Source organism: Argopecten irradians, chromosome 3 (assembly GCF_041381155.1).
Source record: "Argopecten irradians isolate NY chromosome 3, Ai_NY, whole genome shotgun sequence".
NCBI classification, from domain to species: domain Eukaryota; kingdom Metazoa; phylum Mollusca; class Bivalvia; order Pectinida; family Pectinidae; genus Argopecten; species Argopecten irradians.
In genome coordinates, this window is record NC_091136.1 from 48,259,125 (window position 1) to 48,272,836 (window position 13,712).

The following is a 13,712-nucleotide window of genomic DNA, read 5'->3' on the forward strand; positions in this document are numbered from 1 at the left end:
CAATGTAAAAACGTTTTGATAAAGAACTTTGATAAACAAACTTTGATACTTCAGTTATTTTGTTTCTTTCAGTTTTTTTTTTTAAGGTAGTAAAGCTTGTGACTGTATAAATCCCATTGTTAAAGATGCTTCACCGCCGACAGAGTATAAATGATATTCATTATTTGACCATTAATTAGTGTTTAATCGTGTATATATATGTCTAATTAACACAAAAACAATATAAAATACTTTATTTTGCCGTTGGTGCATGCTCAATCAGTACTTCATTCCATATAGGTTTTTAGAAGCTCAAACTTTTCAATGTTGGTAATGGTGTAAAGTAAGTAACTTTTGTAACTGAAGAAAAATGCTAAATCGTCTTCTCCTGTTTTTGATAGTGAAAAAATACCATTTGTCGGCGGTGGAGCATCTTTAACTATTTTTGCACCAATCTGTTTGTGTAAATATACATATACACTGTATTGGGAGTTTGAGCTGAATGTCCAAGTTGAAGATTTTCTCTACTGTATTTCTGGTACATTTGCTGTAAAATAGATGTACATATACATTTTACTCTACCGGGGTACACAAACTGTGCACAATTAATGTTGGACATATTTTATTTGATATTTTTTAAATGTAATCTATTTATTTTCCTTTTGCTTTTCAGCTGTAAGTTTTACCATAACTTATATTTTATGCAATGTGTATAAAGATCAATAGGAATTATTTAAAGAAAAATATGGCAACAAATGTAAATATATATAAACTGTGTGTATGAAATTGCTCCATTTTAAAAAAAAATAATCATCAAACCTTACAAAATGTTTTGAATTCCTAAAAAAGTACTGGATTTTGATTTCCTAAACAAAGCTTATCAGAATGCATAAGTACCATAGAAAAGATAACTCAAAAATTGCAAATTAATCAAAGCCTTCTATGTACCTTGTATTGGGGGACTACTCTTTTTACACGTGTTTAGAAACATTTATTAACTAAAACCTATGTTCTTTTAGAATAATATTCTTTTTTAAATTGACAAGTGAGAATTTGTGATGATGTTTGTTCTGTCCTCCTTCTAATGTCTGGTCATCTGATCTACACAACATCAGTGTCGAGACTTGGTATCAGGTGTGGTTCAGTGGATTAGATATTTGTTAGAATTAACAGCATTGACCTTCATTCAGCAACGTAGGGATAGAGCATTCAGAAATCTTTCATTGTCTATACATAGCTTCTTTTCTGTAGATAAAAGTCTAAGGTTCTGTTTTAGGCATTTACACACATCAAGTTTTATATAAAGTTGGTTAGAGGACTAAGGCAGCACAACAGACAGATTGGTCATTTATTGCTAATTTCATTTTTCTTATTTAATTTCCTTATTATACATAAAAAGTCTGTCTTAAAATAATCCTAAGACATTGAAATAAAATTGAATGTCTTGTACTGAAAATATTGTGTTTATGATTTGATTTGTAAATAGCATACATTTATCCTCAATAATGATGCTTACCGTTCTGTCAAGCCAAGGCTACACTAGGTCGCTCTCGGTATGCAGTGTGTATTCAGGTGGTGATACCAAGTCATGTTTTAGGAGGCTGCAGTATATCCATGCTGTTCTCTCTTGTGACAGCAGGAACTCTTGCATGCTTTGTAAGTACTATTTCACTGGAGCATACTGCTGAAGACAAAGAGCAGCACAACCCACCAATCACATCAAACCAAACCTATAACAGGCAAATCCCACTTCATGTCCTGCAGACAGAACTTTAAATATACAATAACCATGGGACAGAACTTTAAATGTATCATGGCCAGTGGACAGGACTTTGAATGTATCATGGCCAGTGGACAGAACTTTGAATGTACCATGGCCAGAGGACAGAACTTTAAATGTATCATGGCCAGTGGACAGAACTTTGAATGTACCATGGCCAGAGGACAGAACTTTAAATGTATCATGGCCAGGGGACAGAACTTTAAATGTAGCATGGCCATGGCCAGGGGACAGAACTTTAAAAGTATCATGGCCAGGGGACAGAACTTTAAAAGTATCATGGCCAGGGAACAGAACTTTAAAAGTATCATGGCCATGGCCAGGGGACAGAACTTTAAATGTATCATGGCCAGGGGACAGAATTTTAAATGTATCATGGCCAGGGGACAGAAACTTAATGTTTGGCAGAGACAGAACTAAATGTATCATGGCCAGGGACAGAACTTAAGTTCATGCCAGGGACAGAACTTTAAATGTATCATGGCCAGGGACAGAACTTTAAAGTATCATGGCCATGGCCAGGGACAGAACATGCAAAAAAGTATCATGGCCAGGGACAGAACTTAAAGTATCATGCCAGGGGACAGAACTTTAAAAGTATCATGGCCAGGGACAGAACTTTAAATGTATCATGGCCAGGGGACAGAACTTAAATCAAATGTAAATCATGGCCAGAGGACAGAACTTTAAAAGTATCATGGCCAGGGGACAGAACTTTAAAAGTATCATGGCCATGGCCAGGGGACAGAACTTTAAATGTATCATGGCCAGTGGACAGAACTTTGAATGTACCATGGCCAGAGGACAGAACTTTAAATGTATCATGGCCAGGGGACAGAACTTTAAATGTAGCATGGCCATGGCCAGGGGACAGAACTTTAAAAGTATCATGGCCAGGGGACAGAACTTTAAAAGTATCATGGCCAGGGAACAGAACTTTAAAAGTATCATGGCCATGGCCAGGGGACAGAACTTTAAATGTATCATGGCCAGGGGACAGAATTTTAAATGTATCATGGCCAGGGGACAGAAATTTTAAGAGTATCATGGCCAGGGGACAGAAATTTAAAAGTATCATGGCCAGGGGACAGAACTTTAAATGTATCATGGCCAGGGGACAGAACTTTAAATGTATCATGGCCAGGGGACAGAACTTTAAAAGTATCATGGCCAGGGGACAGAACTTTAAAAGTATCATGGCCATGGCCAGGGGACAGAACTTTAAAAGTATCATGGCCAGAGGACAGAACTTTAAATGTATCATGGGCAAGGGACAGAACTTTAAAAGTATCATGGCCAGAGGACAGAACTTTTAATGTATCATGGCCAGGGGACAGAACTTTAAAAGTATCATGGCCAGGGGACAGAACTTTAAATGTATCATGGCCAGGGGACAGAACTTTAAATGTATCATGGCCAGGGGACAGAACTTTAAATGTATCATGGCCATGGGACAGAACTTTAAAAGTATCATGGCCAGGGGACAGAACTTTAAAAGTATCATGGCCAGGGGACAGAACTTTAAAAGTATCATGGCCATGGCCAGGGGACAGAACTTTAAAAGTATCATGGCCAGAGGATAGAACTTTTATATGTATCATGGCCAGGGGACAGAACTTTAAAAGTATCATGGCCAGGGGACAGAACTTTTATATGTATCATGGCCAGGGGACAGAACTTTAAAAGTATCATGGCCAGGGGACAGAAATTTAAATGTATGTTGGCCAGAGGACAGAACATTAAATGAATCATGGCCAGGTACAGAACTTTAAAAGTATCGTGGCCAGAGGACAGAACTTTAAATGTATCATGGCCATGGCCAGGGGACAGAACTTTAAATGTATCATGGCCAGGGGACAGAACTTTAAAAGTATCATGGCCAGGAGACAGAACTTAGAGCCTACCTCACTAGAATAAACATTCAGGTAAAGAGTGAAAGTGGTGGAATACCAAGGGAGACATTGGGAAGAAAATGTATGGTTAAAAAGTGGATATCAACAGTAGTTGTTGTAAATCAAGATTATGCAATGTGGACTGAAAGAAATGGAAACATTGCACATGCAGCGCATCGCTTCTGATGGAGGACAAATGTAATGTATTTCATATATACATGTAATTCATTGAGATATGTAGAATGGCTAGTGTTTGTGATGGAGGTCAATATAGACTGACCAACATATGGTTAGGACTTAGGAATACGAAGTTTACTATTACTAAACTGACAGAATTACCTTGGTTCTATGGTTCTGGGGTACGGATTACTCTACCGCTCAAAATGTAGATTAAGCTAGGTTATATGGTTGTGTAGATTGGCTAACAAAGGGACAGTTAGATATATTTGACTACAGTAAAACATGGTTTACAACAAACCAATGATTATTCACTGCCAAGGTTGCTACTAGTTGTTTGCAATGCATGCATGAATTATGCCCCAGATATTTGTTATGTCCCACATATTCGTTATAACGTGTTTTGTACAGCGTTGCTTTGGTGCTTTAAATGTAGGATATATGCATCTACAAAACTTATGATTTGTTTGACTTTATAGTTTTAGACATGTTGTAAGAACATTCACTACTAATACAGTGGTAGGATTACGTTGGTTCAATGGAATGATTGGGGGGGATATTCAACAGAAGTAACCTAGATGAGAACAAAGGTCAAGTTACCGATCGGTCATATTCAACTTGGTGTCTGTGATGCTATACCTAATTTAGAGAACACATTTTCGTTGAAGATTCTTTTCAGCCTTGACATTTTTCTTTTGGAAATTTTACAGGATTTGTAATTATAGAAGACCACTTAAGATCATAGCAACAACGTAGACTCGTTATCTCAAGTTGATTATATAGACGCTGTGATCTCCAACAAGCCAGTTAATTTGTTTGACAGTAGACCATAGTGCATGTCTATGTTACATATCGAAATCACATTGCTGTCTTTGATAATCAAATCCTTACTCAAGTTTTCAGGATGCATAACCTTAGATTATTTCTGTCGCGATGAAACAATAAAAACAAGCGCGGGTTGGTTATAACATATTTTCCTCCTAAAAGCCATCATCTGTCCTCCTTGTACTAATGCAGGCATGTAAATCACAAGACAATTAGCGTAATTGGCTTCCAACACGTACTATATTGGGCAGCGTCAATCAATACATGGTACTAGTGTTTCGTTAAATATTTATCATTTGCCACTTTTTTGGGGGGCGATGACAGTGAGGAAAGTGTGACACACTTTTCTGAGAATATTGGCCACCTTTCCGTACAGAAATTCTTCACTATGTTGTGTTAAGATGCGAACTCTCGTTCTATTTAGGTTAAGCACCACTTTGTTTGTCGTTCAGAACTTACACTGACCCATGCTGATCGGACAAAGTATACTAGCTAATCACGAGAAGGAGTTTATGATTTTACTAAAAAGTTCTAAATACCCATTCGTCTACAAATATTTTACATCCTTTAGCAACATAAAATTGAATTATTGATTCTGTGATCTCAGCTGTTTTGTTATCAAACATCACCGGTAATGGATATTTTATTCTGCTAGTATTATGGAGCTCATTTCTAAGTTGCATTTTTTCTATCGTTGACCTTAGTGAATCATTTTCGTGGTAATGTCATTTTGACGTTCTGTCTGTGAACAAACAGTGTGCTATTATGATTACTTTTTGTTTTATTTTCCCGATTTACATTTTTTTTGTATACATGTACTAAGTATATTGTATTCCTTGAAGCTTTATTATGCCCTTGGTGTGCTTAAGAAAGTACATTTACAACACTTTCTAGTTTCTAGAAATTAAAAAGCGATGACAAGTCAAGGACGGATATTCCTACCTTGGAAGGTACTAACAATAGTTGTCATTACTAGTTCGTGTCATTTTTGTTTTGGTGGGTTTTTTTAAGCGAAAAAGCATACTATATATTTTAGCGCGGCAAAGGGCAAACAGAGCATTTTGAAATAGCCACACGATTGTTCAATATTTAAATCTAATGATCTTTCCGTACACGACCATCACTCTCCCCCTTTCTGCTCCGGTCTCTGTGGGTGACCAGGTGAAAGTGACGCTGTCGTGTTTGTCTCTGTAACTCCTATGGGACTACCTCTAGTTTTTGTCTTGACTAGTTTACTGTAACTGGTTGACGAACCAGCCCATGGACTAAGGCCCCGTGTACGACATGCATATCAATAGCAATACCCAGCGTTGTTTCGTTTGATGTTTGATTTTAATTTGCTTCCTCACTGACAAACATGGATTCATTAGTGTAAGATTGCACGTGTGTTTGTGATCTTTTAGATTTTTTAAGAAAATTAAAATTACGTTTATTGCATAACAAAGTCAACAGCAGAAATTTTCAGTTGATTGAAGTTGGATGAGATCAATTTGGGTATCGTTGAATCGTGAAATGTAGCGATACAAATATTCGAAATGATGCTGTTTATATAGTTTTGATATGAAGGAGAAATGGTAACGCTTTGACATTCCACACGTATATTTAGAAGATGAGTAAACGTGGTCGTGGAAGGTTATTATAAAATGTAACAAATTGTTCAAAGCACGCATCATGAGGGACATATAACTCCTGCAACATCACAGCAGACTTCCACAATTTTTATTGGATGCATATCTCGCGTGTTTTTTAAACATCGAGTACGTCAGGAATATCGAGTCTAGGCCTATGTCTAGGCCGATTACGTCAGGAATACCGAGTCTAGACCGAGTACGTCAGGAGTATCGAATCTAGGCCGAGTACGTCAGGAATATCCATAAAAAGTACTTCGACCGAGTCTAGGCCGAATACGTCATCATGAATACCGAGTCTAGGCCGAGTACGTCAGGAATACCGAGCCTAGGCCGAGTACGTCAGGAATACCGAGTCTAGGCCGAGTACGTCAGGAATACCGAGTCTAGGCCGAGTACGTCAGGAATACCGAGTCTAGGCCGAGTACACCAGAAATACCGAGTCCAGGCCGAGTACGTTAGGAGCAAAGAGTCTAGGCCGAGAACGTCAGGAGTACCGAGTCTAGGCCAAGTACGTTAGGAATACCGAGTCTAGGCCGAGTACGTTAGGAGCAAAGAGTCTAGGCCGATTACGTCAGGAATACCAAGTCTAGGCCAAGTACGTCAGGAATACCGAGTCTAGGCCGAGTACGTTAGGAGCAAAGAGTCTAGGCCGATAACGTCAGGAAAACTAAGTCTAGGCCAAGTAGGTTAGGAGCAAAGAGTCTAGGCCGATTACGTCAGGAATACCAAGTCTAGGCCAAGTTTGTTAGGAGCAAAGAGTCTAGGCCGATTACGTCAGGAATACCGAGTCTAGGCCAAGTACGTTAGGAGTAAAGAGTCTAGGCCGAGTACGCCAGGAATGCCGAGTCTAGGCCGAGTACGTCAGGAATACCGAGTCTAGGCCGAGTACGTCAGGAATATCGAGTCTAGGCCAAGTACGTCAGGAATACAGAGTCTAGGCCGAGTACGTCAGGAATACCGAGTCTAGGCCAAGTACGTTAGGAGCAAAGAGTCTAGGCCGATTACGTCAGGAATACCAAGTCTAGGCCAAGTACATCAGGAATACCGAGTCTAGGCCGAGTACGTCAGGAATACCGAGTCTAGGCCGAGTACATCAGGAATATCGAGTCTAGGCCAAGTACGTCAGGAATACCGAGTCTAGGCCGAGTACGTCAGGAATACCGAGTCTAGGCCAAGTACGTTAGGAGCAAAGAGTCTAGGCCGATTACGTCAGGAATATCGAGTCTAGGCCGAGTACGTCAGGAATATCGAGTCTAGGCGAAGAACGTCAGGAATACCGAGTCTAGGCCGAGTACGTCAGGAATACCGAGTCTAGGCCGAGAACGTCAGGAGTAGCGAGTCAATACCAAGTATATCAGGAATACCGAGTCTATGCCAAATACGTCGGGAATACCGAGTCTAGGCCAAGTACGTTAGGAGCAAAGCGTCTAGGCCGATTATGTCAGGAATACCAAGTCTAGGCCAAGTACGTTAGGAGCAAAGAGTCTAGGCCGAGTACGCCAGGAATACCGAGTCTAGGCCAAGTACGTTAGGAGCAAAGAGTCTAGGCCGAGTACGTCAGGAATACCGAGTCTAGGCCGAGTACGTCAGGAATAACGAGTCTAGGCCGAGTACGTCAGGAGAACCGAGTCTATTCAAAGTACGTCAGGAATACCGAGTCTAGGCCGAGTACGTCAGGAGTATCGAATCTAGGCGTATTACGTCAGGAACACATACCGAATCTAGGCGTATTACGTCAGGAATACCGAGTCTAGGCCGGGTACGATAGGAGTACCGAGTGTAGACCGAGTACGCCAAGAATACCGAGTGTAGATCGAGTACGCCAGGAATACCGAGTGTAGACCGAGTACGCCAGGAGTATCGAATCTAGGCCTAGCACGTCAGGAATAACTTTGGACTTCTCTCTCTTCATTTCGCTTTGGGAAGTGACTCGTCACTGTCCCTGATACAATGACGTCAAAACGTCCATTCAATCGCGTTATTCACTTGTCATTGTTGCATCTCAGTATGTGCTGATCTTGATAAAAAAAATGGTGTGATTGATCTTCAAGAATATTTATAGATACATGATCTGTTCGTTCGTTCGTTCGTTCGTCCGCAATGGGTATATAAGAAATGGTGACCTGAAGTATGCGCTTCCATTCGAGTTTACTGAATAAGACTGATAAAAACTGTTCAATCGGTATCGAAAGTTTTCCCCAAAAGACCACTAAAAATATATTATACCCTGATAAAACCAATGCCCTTGTCGCTGACACGGATTTCTCAAAACGCCCAGTGCAACCTTACTCCCATGAAATGTCTCTCGGCAAAATGTGATTAGCAGTCCCTGAGTCCACAACAACTGTAAAATGTAATTGATTCCTGATAGAAAGTCGGGCCATGGGCTGCTAATGTCGATTTCATGTCGCACACTGACTATGTCTAATGATATCTTACACGGGGATACCTGGGCAATACTACAATGTGCACCATAAAACATAATGTTTATTGTGGAAACTCGCGCGTATCCAAAGTAGTGAAGAATTGAATATTACCAGAAAAAATTCGCCATATGATGATTTCTGTTGACGATAATTGTACAAGGGTAATTGCATGTAGCTGCACAAAACGAGCGACTTAGTTTTTGGTATGTTTCCCCTTAAATTTCTAATTTAACCAATACCTATCTCATGCGTGGAAGGCAGAAGAACATATAGCAGTTGTGTAGTATATCGGTATATGTGATATTCAATGTGAAGTTAATGACACGTACATTCACGAATGACACGTACATTCACGAATGACACGTACATTCACGGTTATTGATGTTAACGTAGTTGCCCTGCTGAACGATCAGCATTTTGGTCAGTCTGTTTCTAGCATAATGTGAGTCGAGTGTCCGGCTTGTATACATGTGCTTTGACAATGGGATAACACTATAACATACGGAAGCCGTGAGGGGACCTATCAAAACACGAGAAGCGCGATAAACTCCGGCACCATCACCTCTATCAAACACTTCACTGGTGCACTTGTCCCACCCACGTTCATTGTAAAAACATACATACGCACGTCATGTATAGTTTATGTAAATGTAATACTATATACGTATTTTGAAAATTCGTAATCCAGACGGGTTACGCTGGAAACGAAGGTGTCCGGATTATCGAGGGTCCATTGTACTAGGGTAATTTTGGAATCACCAGATTACTGCTTACATCTGACGTAAAGGACCAGGTGGCATGTGCCCGAGGAAGTCAGACTGGAATGGATAGCATTGCGCGTGATTTTGACATGAAATTTTAAAGGTGGGTTTCGCCCAACCAAATAAATATTTTTTTGTGAATTGCGATAAGCGGAAGAAAAGATGAAAAAACATATTAAAATATCTCAATTTAATTTCTTTATGTGTTTGAGATTCAACAAATGTGTCTTGAATACAAAATTGAAGGAAATCCTTGATTTATTACGGTGTCCGTCAGACAAAATAATATGCAAATGAAGCTGCGATGGATTGTGTTGTCGAAGTTTGGCGCATGCGCATGGTCACGCACTAAAAGTAAACAAAATGGCTGAACGAAAGTGTGTGCGATGAAAAAAATATATCTGAATCGGCAACAAAGTGGAGGAAATTATAATGGATTCGGTAGCACCCTAGGATATCTATAGGGAATTAAATTCAGAGATGGCATGTAGCAATAGGAAACAGAAGCCACATCTCAAGCGGAACTTGCCGGGATCTGTTGGGACTCGTGTAACGGCATTGCACGTGGTGAGTTAAATTTCAACACATATGCCAGCGCACAAACAGCCGCAGACTAACTACATGTATATTTGGTGTACAAAGTTGGCGAGCGTATGTAAGTAACATGAAGTGTTTTAGATTATATGATATGTATAAACAGTCCCTTCGATTTGTTGTTGTTGTTTTTTAACTAAACATGCCGTGGCAAGACTGTCACTTCTATCTGACATTTTGTTGCACACATCCGTTTGTTGCTGCGGCCTCGTTTTGGAAAAAATACGTCATGTTCTATGTAAAGCTTGACTTCGCTCTATTTTTAGAGGAGTATTTTCCTGGTCAAGCTAGGCAACTGACCACCCATATTGTTCGCTGTATGCATTGAAAATGATCTGAAAATTATATCTATGTAAAGGATAAATTTCAATTTCGTAGTCTTTATATTTCATTGGGCGAAACCTACCTTTAAAACAAATTATAGACTAACGCTTTTCTGAAACAGTATGTTGCTTTACAATTTCTAGACGTTGAAAAAATCAGTGTGAATTATTTAAATAGAGGTTTCGGAAGATTGTATTGTACGTTAGGAGCAAAGAGTCTAGACCGATTACGTCAGGAATATCGAATCTAGGCCGAGTACGTCAGGAATACCGAGTCTAGGCCGAGTACGTCAGGAATATCGAATCTAGGCCGAGTACGTCAGGAATATCGAGTCTAGGCCGAGTACGTCAGGAGGCCCGAGTCTATTCAAAGTATGTCAGGAATACCGAGTCTAGGCCAAATACGTCAGGAATACCGAGTCTAGGCCGAGTACGTCAGGAATACCGAGTCTATACCAAATACGTCAGGAATATCGAGTCTAGGCCGAGTACGTAAGGAATACAGAGTCTAGGCCGAGACGTCAGGAATACGTACCGAGTCTAGGCGTATTACGTCAGGAATACCTAGTCTAGGCCAAGTACGCCATGAAAACCGAGTTTAGGCCGAGAACGTTAGGAATAACGAGTCTAGACCGAGTACGTCAGGAATATCGAATCTAGGTCAAGTACGTCAGGAGTACCGAGTGTAGACCGAGTACGCCAGGAATACCGAGTGTAGATCGCGTACGCCATGGATACCGAGTTTGGGCCGAGTACGTCAGGAATATCGAATCTAGGCCTAGCACGTCAGGAATAATTTTGGACTTCTCTCTCTTCATCTCGCTTTGGGAAGTGACTCGTCACTGATCCTGATACAATGACGTCAAAACGTCCATTCAATCGCGTTATTCACTTATCATTGTTGCATCTCAGTATTATTCAGTCTTTCCACAAATAATGACATCATAGGACAAGGATAATTATCATACATTGATGTGGGCTTTGATCGTAATAATCCAAATAATCGATTGGGTGAACATGATTTTGCATCACATTATCAAATACATCAACGCATGGCAGGAAATTAATTTTCTAGTGTTTTAACTATTTTCGTCAACTCGATATCGTAGCGGTGTCCGATCAATCTGGCTCCTGATAGCATTTTATTGCAGAATGAATAAAACAGGAATGTTTTCGTCAGATGTCCGCGCCTTGTTAAGGGTTCTAAGCACAGGGACATGGCACGATTTTTTAACTAGCAGTACATATTATATATGTATACTGTTAGTATAAAAATTTTCGTGCCAGGTCCCTGTGGTTCTAAGCTCTTTACTATATATGTGAGTGTATATTGAGATGCGCCGTTGTTGGAAGCGTAGGGGACATTTTCAATCATTTGATGGTAAACTGAAAGGAAAGGACGTTGTTCTTATATGTAGCATAGAAATTATCAATGCGTGGAAATACAAATACATATATATATGTTTGGTGATTCATGGGTGATGATTTTCCTGTCTATTGCTTTTGTTAAATAGATAAAACGAAAATGACTACTGGAGAAAAAAACAACAGCGACAACTGAACATAAAAAATGGTTATGTATCCCCCTGAGTAAAATGTCCTATTTGTGAATTTAACGGGTTTACTTCCCAATTTATGGACTTAACTGTCCTTCAGTCGACAAGTCCGTAATTCATTCGCCATGGGAATAAAATGGCCGTTGGATGGTGTCAACAGTACTTGTCGTTTTAATTTATTAATTACACACTCAATTTAATCACTGGGGAATAGCCTTCTAAAGCAATTAAAGCCATAGTGCCACTTTCACCAGTATCCACGGTGGCTGCTCATGCAGACCCTTCCACACAAGGATGCTCTCCCGTGACGGTAAACAATTAAGTTCGACTCGGGAAATCGATACCAAATGACGTCATCACAATAAAGTTTATCACGGAAAATGAATTAAGTTTTACTCTTACTTTATTGGCTATATTTTAATTAAATAGTTGAGGCTGTGCTTGTTCTAAGCAGAATTAACGTGTTTTTGTCTGAAGTGGAATACACACGCTAGGTATAGAACGGACATTTTGATGTATAGTTTTACGACGTAATCCTACGCAAATTTAGTCGCTTTCCTGTAGATCACGATCGACCGATGTATCAGTGTAGCAGATAGAATTATTGAGATATTGATTTTCTATAAACTTCAAATCATGTAGAAATAAAATGTATTTAGGGCTTTTCACCTATGATTGAAAAGTGCTATTGTTTTCTGTTCTGGTTTTTTTCCTTTCTTATTCTTCTGCACAGAAAGTTGTCTACAAAGCGGGGGCGTAGGAAGCGGGGGGCAGGGGGGGGGGAATATTCATAATGTTCTAAAATCATAAAATCTTCAAATGATTTCTTGTGGAGTTATAGAAGGCCACGAGACGTAATATTAGGTATGTGGCATGCTGGCACAAATAGCTACCAAGTTTGTAAATATGAATGAACTTGACCGAAATTCCTTGTTGGTGAAAAGCCTGTCAAATTATCCAATGACAATATACATTTATATTTATATAAAGGGAGTGGACGACTGGGTTGACCGTTTTCAGTATATAATGTTACCGTGCGTGGTGTGCTGTTCGGTATCTTTTGTGGGTAGCACTATAAAAAGCCCCAGTATTAGATGAAGACAACACGGATATGACAAAGCCTCCCAAAACACATTACAGACATTCACACTCGCCAGGTAAGCCTAATCAACAAAACCAAGCAGACAGTCTACATAATTTACATATCCTCACCAGTCACATATTTGTATGTCATTTCTCGACACCTTCTCATCACCAGCGTAATAGGACCGGATTTAAAATAATAATTTAAAAAATCAGCCGTCTAGGCTCGTGCTTGTGAACATCGGATCTCTAGCAAGACAACTTACAATAATGTTTATATGATATATAAACTTACCACTTGACGAAACAAAGAAATCGACCAGCACAAGCTTCGGTCTAGAGAGAAGTAACCATGCACACAATGGTACCAAACATTAATGATTGGATGACTGTTCTTTGAACGGATTTTGACATTCTTTTGTCAAAGGGATTAACGGTTGGTACCATTGGTATACCAATGTTGCACTATTGAGCAACAAATATAGCAAACAGACAATTGTAAGGGTTATTTTTGATCAACAAATTCATTTGAACATTGTAGTTTTTTACCATATATGATCAGTTTAGAGGCCTAGGGAAAACTATCGCCACGATGGTCACCTCATCATCTACTCGTGGTGGTGGTCATCTTGAAATTGCATCATTACCCGGAACTTATTTTAATTACCAACACTGACAGTGCTCT